Here is an 8,455-nt window from a genome sequence, read left to right on the forward strand (position 1 = left end):
GCCCTGGCAGCTCAGTCCCATACAGCTGAGCCATATAAAGGAGCCCTATCTCTTAGACAACTCGGTAGAAAAATAAGCTTTTGCTGACAAATGCAGTCATGCTTTTTTTTTTCTTTGCAGAACAGATATTGGTAAAGTTCTAAATGATGTTTCTACAACACTGTTAAAGGACTGCTTAGAACCAACTCTTTATTTCACAGACTTGCTAGGCATGGAAATAAAAAAATATACCTGCGGTTTTATTGTACTGGTAGTTTATGGCCTCAGTCCAGCAGTCCCTGGGGAGCACCATGTTGATACTGCTGGGCTAAGCCTTAGCACTTGAGACATACCCAGACACTTTACTGATAAATGCAAACAAGCAGCCCACAATACTATTGATTTCTAATGCCAGTGACAACATCTCTATTACTAATACAAGTGCCAGCGTCAGAAATTTGCTGAGCATCTCAGAAATAATTCATGCTGTTGACAATTTACTAGCATTGCCACAGTCTGCCAGAGGAAATATTTCAGGAGCCCGGAGCTGGCACAAGGGACGAGGACATCGCTCCCCCACGGTGGCTGTGCCAAGAGCTGCCAACACTGTCGCAGTGTTTTGCTGAGGAATTAACGCCTTTTTCCCTTTCAGGCAACGAAATCATCAGCTCTCAGTGTCTGTCACCCAGACAGGGAGAACTAATCCCGGGCCCTGCAGAACAGCCCTCAGAAAGGCTGGCCTCGGACCTGTGTACTCCCTGGGGGAGCGGGGCTTGCTGAGCACCCAGCGAAGCTGCAGTAAAGCAAGGGGTTGGGCTCAAGCTTCTCACATGCAGCCCTTCATGAAACACATAGTGGGGAAAAAACCCTCTCATGAACATGCAGGTTTCTCCAAACTGAAAAAGGCCATCTATGCAATTCTTTTTCTGCAGATTATCAAATCAGGTAGGGTCAGTGAGAAGTACAACAACAGTAAAAAGGTACATTGAAGAATGGCATTATATGTATGAAAACATGTATTCCTGTCCATATGTGTCTCGTGGTTTTGATTTCCTCCCCCATTGCTATTGGTAGTTACACATATATAACAAGTGCCAGAGCATGAGGAAAGCTGCATTTATTCACACTGCTGTTTGCTGAGTTTGGTTTGTTTGTTTGGCAGTTTTTTGTCCCAGTGTCTGACAAACAGTGTTGCAATTGCCAAGGATTCTGGTGAAAGCAGCAGCAATGCTTCTGCAATGTCACCCAGTGTGACCAGTAATGGCTTTAATCTTATAGACAAACATTTAACTGCTGCAGTGCCCTTTAAATCAATGTGCTAGGTACATGCATTAATATTTAATACTGAAAAGCAATATAAAAATGTGCCAATGCTACACACAAACAAACACATTCAATTCAATACAGTTGCACCAAAACTGAATTTGTCCCTCTGTATTGACTTTCGCAATTAAAAACAGAAGTGTAAATAACGCAGCTGCTGAAAGAAACAAAACAAATATGTTGCTGTGGGGAAAATATACACAAAGACTGAAAGAATAACTGTATGAAAAGATAGGTTAAAACCTGAAATACAAAACATATATGTTTGTGTAGGCTAAGCATTTGGTGAGTGCTCATGCAATGCTATGGCAGTATTTCCCGTACAGAAAGATGTATGTTGAAGAAGGAAGGCAAAAGCCAGCTTGTGGTAAGGTGGGTGAATCTCAGCAATAATAAGGTTCACTGCAGCGAGGTACATGCAGCAGTTTTGGAGCTTTTGTTTTAATAAGCCAGCTGACCTTGGAGTTTTCACAAGTGCTTATAAATTAGCTCCACACCATCTTTGTTGTATGAGGACAGACTGTGTACATTTATTACCCACATAATGAATGTTGGAAAAGCAGAATTCAAATTCACGCTGCAGCCAATTAAAACTGGACTGGAAGACATGCCGGGGGACTGTGGAGCAGCCGCAGCTCCCCGCTAGTTACTGGCAAAACCTTTCACCCGTGGCCTGTGCTTTTAACAGCAGATCCACGCACAATCCCCCCACAAGTTCCCAAAGCAAACACACTGTATGCTGAGCGTTTTCCCTGCCAGACTTCACCAAAGGCTTGCTTCAACAAGTGCTGCACTCAGAGGCAGTGCAGAACACAGTGCAGCTGAAGCGCGAGATCGTTTCTGGGCAAGGCGGTCCCAGCCCACAGGTGCTTCCCGCTTACTTGGATGCTCAGCCCTGGGACAGAAATCCTATAAAAATCAGTTTGCACTGAGACAAAAACAACTCAGACAACTTCTAAAATGCCTTACAGTCAGCGTGTTCAGAAATAAACCTGAGGGTGTCTCTAGCTTCTATTACGTATTGTAAATCCTCGTCACCCCCCCGCATCACCACTCATCTTCACTTTCATGCTTAATATTTGTCAGCAGGTTCCAGTTTTGAAACAGTGAATTACTAGGAGACAGAAAGCCTTTCCCTAGTCAAGAAATCAAATATTCATAGCCCACAGCTATATTACAGTTTGCTTCCCACAAAATTAATAACCCCTCAATGTAAGTTACACGTGCAAGCTTCCAACATTGCCTTTCCTTGCCCCATCCCCAGGCATCATGCAATATCCGAAGAAGTCAAATATTCCAGCTGCTCCGAAACATTTGGAAGTGCCTCACAAGAGGCACTTGGGTCCTTGCACTTCATGCTGGAGCTTTTCCACTGGAGACACTAAAAGGTTCAGGGACTGACAAAAGCAGTATTGCAGAACTGAGCAGCAGCAAACATGAATAATCAGTGAAGATAACAAGTAAGTGCAAGATAAGTAAGCAGCAATATCTTTTAAGACTGGTTTAATCAACATCTTCCATGCTCTAGACATAACACTTGATCAAGATGGCGTTGTGCATTTGGATCACATTAGGGTGAAGGAGGGAACCACTAGGGATTAAATGTCCCTTTCCCTATGGATATTCCATGTTGGCATCTCTTCTTTTACAGCTGTATTTTGCAATGGTCCAGCCTGTGTTGCACAGGTTGCTTTTTTGAGGAAGGAAATAGCAGTGGACAAAACCAGTACAAAAGCATCCAGGGAAACCAAGGTACTTATAAGTTCAGGTTTCTTGCCCCTGCATTATGGTTCAGTATTTCCCACGAGACAAGCCAGTGATGCCTTACCCTGTGGCACAGGAGCAGTGATGTCTTATGCACAGTGACAGCTGCAAAAGTAAAATTTGCATCTCTTTCATTAACGGCAGCCAAGAGGAATTATGTACAAATGCATAAAGGTACCCTCAGCCTGGTATTGGAGGCTAATAGGTCATGTTGTATGCCTACACAATCTCCTGCCTCCATAAAAGACCATCATACTGTCACATCTATATCTACCTCCAGCAAAAGTTTCTCCTCATTTGTAATGCTGGGCATTGCTCCTCGGCAGGTGGTAATACAAGGTGAAATTAAGGAGTATTGGCTCCTGGGCAATGTAAAGAGGGTGGCCAGTAATAGCTCTGGAGGCTGCTGAGAAAGGATAGATGAGCAGAGGATAAGAGCTGTCTTTCTGTAGGCTACTGCTGGGAGGAAGAGGGCATTCATTACTCATTGCCTCAGAGGCATCTCAACACAAATGTTGTTTCCTCTATCACCCATGAAGTTTTAAAATCTCCCTTGCTCAGGAATGAGCACTGGCTTTTGGGTGGACCATGGTGGTGCCAAGGGTAGTGTCCCAGCACAGGGTTTCCCGTCTTTGGCCTGTCCTAACTGAAATGGAGGACCAGAGCCTTCACCATGAGACAAGAGCAAAACCAGAACAGATCTGGTGTCCATCCATGCATGCCTGTGAGGCCAAGGCTCCAGTTTACCCCAAAATCTGGGCAGATGCTCCAGGGGTAGAGGAACACTCTTTCTTTATCCTCTGCAAAAAAATATTTTCAATCCTATTTCCAAACATTTCAGCAGCACTTTTGCTGTACAAGCAAAGGGTCTCTCTGATCCTGCTCTATTCCCACAACTTCTTTGCCAGTTTAAGGACCTTGATGCGTGGCCTCTGATGCAGTTCTTTGCTGGAGCTACTGGCAGTGGCAGCAGGCCTCGGACAGGGGTGGTCCACAGGGTCTCACCAGGTCCACCATCGGGGCATGATGCTGGGGCTGGCAGAGGAAGGAGGGGGTGAATGACACAGAGGCTCTTGTCTCGAGGATGTTCAAACAGCAGCTGGGGAATGAAGTTAGCACATCACTGCAGAACCATGGGGACCAGTTTATGCATTGGCCGTATGAAAACAGTATCACTGTTTTCCCAAACCAAAGCTTGCTTTCATAATTTTTGCTGCTCCACATTGCCACACAAATGATGTTTTCATCCTGGGCCAACAAGGAAGCCAGATACTTAGCCTCTTCCATGGGACTCCTCCCCAGGAGAAGCCGTGGTGCCATGCCCAAGACCATCAGCCCCTCGTGCACTCCACTGCATTTTGGACAAACTTCCCAGAACAATGACACACGGGCTTCCTACCACAGGCAGGGGCTGAGGTTTTCACTGACAAGTTTGCTGTGCTTGGTTATTGTTTCCATTGATGCTTTCACAGATCCAAAGTTACTGTATTTTTGTCCTGTCAAGTTCAGTGACCCGTATTAACCTTCTTCATGCAAATCAATCATCTACTTATTTCCCTCCGTATGTGCTGTCTTCAACAACAGATTGATAATGAGGACAGTTAGACAGACAGAAACCATATGATTAGGCCTTCACCTCAGAGGCCACTGTAGTATCTGGCCCAATTTTCTTCCCTTTATCTCTGTTCTTAAGCCTTGCCTTTCTCAAGGATAAAGAAAAAGGAAAGGAGAGGCAGGGGAAAAGACTGTCTTCCTGAAATCTGGCCCATTGCAGAGTTTTTATGCTTAGGCTTAGCTATAGAAGTAATTTCTGGTACTTACACACAAGGCTACAGTCACAGATAATTGCCTGATTCAGGCTTGTCTACTACATCTGAACGATCTCCCAAACTGTGTCATGCTGTGGGGCCACAGTGCCTGGCATCTGTTGGCTGGACATGCTTGAGCACACACACTTTGGGAGTGTCATATTTTAAATATGCCTTTGTCTCCAGAAAAGGAAATATATATATATATATCTGACATGGCAATGAAGCCTCAAAAAGAAATTTTTTGGAGGCAGAAGTGTCAGAGGGCAGAGGGAAGGTTAATGAAATGTGTGAGGCAACAGAAAGAATTTTTTATTCTTCCCCAGTGATAGCTGCTCATTTGCACTGAAGCAAGAGAAAAAAATCAAAATGAATAAAGCATTACATAGCAGACATTAAGTCAGAATTACAGTGCTGGAGCAGAGTTGTCTGGAGAATGAATTATATAATACAAGTTAACCATCTGATTGCAATCAGGGCAGAGCACTGATTTGTCACCAGATTTCTTTCTGCAGCACTGCCCTGTTCGTTCATAAGCTGCCTAATTCAGCACTTTTATCAATGGGAAAATAGTCTCATGCTCTCCTTATTGTTATTTTAACGCACAGACTTGCACTTCTCCAGGAAGGGCGGTGGGGGGGACAGCAAAGAAAGCACACCTATCACTGCGTACTCAGGCATGATGTCTTCGTGCCAGCATGGGTGATGCATTTCTCCAGTGGCCCTTCTGGCTACTCATGGCTTGTGTCTCCAGCAGCATCTGTCGATCCCAAGGGCAGGTGTTGGCCAGGGCATTACACCTGCGCTAAATGTTCAGGGATGGGCCAGGCTGTGCCAGGGTACAAGAGCTGCTGCCTCCCCAACGTGGGCAATACAAGAAATCTCCTCTCCTGACACTCATTGCTGGAGCCTCACCATGGGTCTGTACATGTACTGACCAGCAGCAGCACCTGCAGCCCAGATCCCACAGCCTGGCACAACCAAACAAGTCCAGCATGTTCCAAGTGGGGTATACATTCAAGCACTTCACTGAACCAAGACCCACACGTCCATAGTAAATGTGGTTTCCTTTACAGCCTGTGTCACCTGATCCCATGTACTGCAAACAATTTCATTTACAGATTTACTTTGAAATGTAAGGTGAGAGCTTATACTTGCCCTGAGGCCAAGGAAGATACTGAAAAACTAAGTATACAGTTCAGTAACACAGAGCTGAGAAATACAAAGCCATGTTTGGTGGGAATATATAATTGTTTGACACCTGTCACCAAAGTTTTACCATTCCAGGAGAACAGGAGGAAGAACAACATATGAGGGAACAATTTCAGACTGGAAATACCTAAATCATACATCTAAGTGGTTCACAAATACCACCTTTCTTTAATGCTGTCAACAAGAAGTCCAGGACTCATCTAAAATGTGTGTTATTCAGAAATAATTCATGAAGTAATTTCTGCAAATGATCTTTGTTCTCACAAAGAATTTGTAACAACTGTTTGGTGTTCGAAAATGTTTTGCTCTGTTTCATCTGGCTAATGAGCCCAAATCATTGCTTTCGTCATGGCAAGGTTTAGACTCAGTTTGCTGGAGCAAATTCATTCATCTAATAATTTCAAAAACAGTTTCCCAACACTGTTGCAATACATTGGCATAATCCCTGCACATCTTCAGTGCAGAGCATAACCTCTATTTTCAGAGCCAAACAGTGCTGCTTAGGACTACCAGGGAGAAGCTATGGCAGCCTGTCTCAAAGCCCCACAGCCCGGCTGTCGCTGTACCCACCCTGGGGACCTCTGCTTGAAGAACCAGCTGGACTGCTGGAGCTGGGCAGAGGGAAGATGGTGTTGCCAGTGCAATGCCCGAGGGCTTACAAGTTGCCCAGATGATCCCCTAAGCAGAGACCCCAAAGCTCATCAGATGGTCATGGAACAGGGGGGATAACACACACTCCTGCTCCGTGTCCAGCTACCACCAAACGACAGGAAAGCCCAAAGCACAGGTGCTCAGCTCAGGGGACACCTGCCGGACCCACGGTTTGCGGCTGTAGGGTGTCTCAGGGTTGGGCTGAGAAACAGTGAGACACTGCTCGGATCTACCTGGCCTCAGATTATCAGAGGGACAAATAAGGGGCAGGATCATCCACAAGAGAGAACCCGAACATGCCGGTAACACATGGACTCTAATATTTCTGCAAGTGCCTTTGGCAGTAATTTCATTCTGTATGTTTTATATAAGATCATGATGAAAATCTCAGCAAAAATAACTAAAACAAGTGATGGCTTATAAGAAAGAACAAAAGGAAGCTAAAAAGAAAGCAGGGTAAGATTTTCTGCTTATTGCCCCATATGTTTATATGAAGAATGGTGTACTTTCAATTGTGAAACCATTTCTTAAGCACAATTTATCTCATTAAACTCATTACTCAGTTTAAGTTTAAAAAGGAGAATATTTTAATTATAGCGACCTTCTTTGGAACTGCTTTGAAAATTACTGGAAAAAGGCATTATCCAAGAGCTACATGTTCCTCCACCATTAAACGAAAGAGCTTTGCAGGATCCAAAACAATAACTGAACCACATTGTGAACAAAGATAAAAACTGCAGTTACAGTAAAACATTTAATTTAAAGAGCCATAAGTTTTGGCAATGTTACAAGCTTTCATTATTCAGGGCACATGACAACTTCCCATCAGATGGGATTATAAAGAAACTTCTTCTCTGGACTGGTTAATTTATGATTGCCCATTTCAGGACCTTTTCATCTGTGCCTCAAAGCTTCTTTAATCATTTCTGAATACTGAATTAGATCAACAACTCATCCACTATTGCAATTCCCATGCTCCTATTCCCAGCAATTACATTAAAAAGGAATGCAAGCCCAACTTAGATTCTGCCTAAAGAAACTGATTTCTTTTTACGTGTTTAACCGGTTCATATTAGTAACAATGTACTCAGCCAACAAATTTTCCTTCCTTTGTCCTGAAAGTTTGTCCATCCCAGCATGTGGTTCCTTAACAAGGAGGTTATTTTCAAGATATTAGTCAACACTGAAATGTCCATTTCAAGCCAAGCTACTTTAGTAGCTTAACTAGGTAATCATATGGTAACTCATGTTATTAGTGAAGTAGTTACAAGATACTTGCCTTGGCCATGCGAATGACAAGGAATGTGTGAGAGCATTCGTTGTGCTCCAATCTTCAGTTCTGTAGAAATTTAAAAAACTTGCAATAACAAAAATCACACTTTCTTTAATACTTGAGAATTTAACACTGAACGCATGAAATCCTACTGGCAAAAATGGACAATGATCAGATTAGTTCACTCAGAAGACAATGCCTTTATTAACGTACCCAATCACACAGAAATGCTCAAGCTGAATATATAGTCCTCTGTATAAAGCCTCTATATAAAGAATTCATAAACAATTTCCAGAGCTTCATTCCAGACTTCTACCATACAAAGTATTAATTAGTGTTCTTGCATATGTCAAATATTTAGAAGACCTTTTAAGTTGTGCAGAACACTATTTCTGTACGTGCATAATTATCACAGAAAATATTGGTTACTTATTTTACTACATGC

Source organism: Haliaeetus albicilla, chromosome Z (assembly GCF_947461875.1).
Source record: "Haliaeetus albicilla chromosome Z, bHalAlb1.1, whole genome shotgun sequence".
Classification (NCBI taxonomy): Eukaryota; Metazoa; Chordata; class Aves; order Accipitriformes; family Accipitridae; genus Haliaeetus; species Haliaeetus albicilla.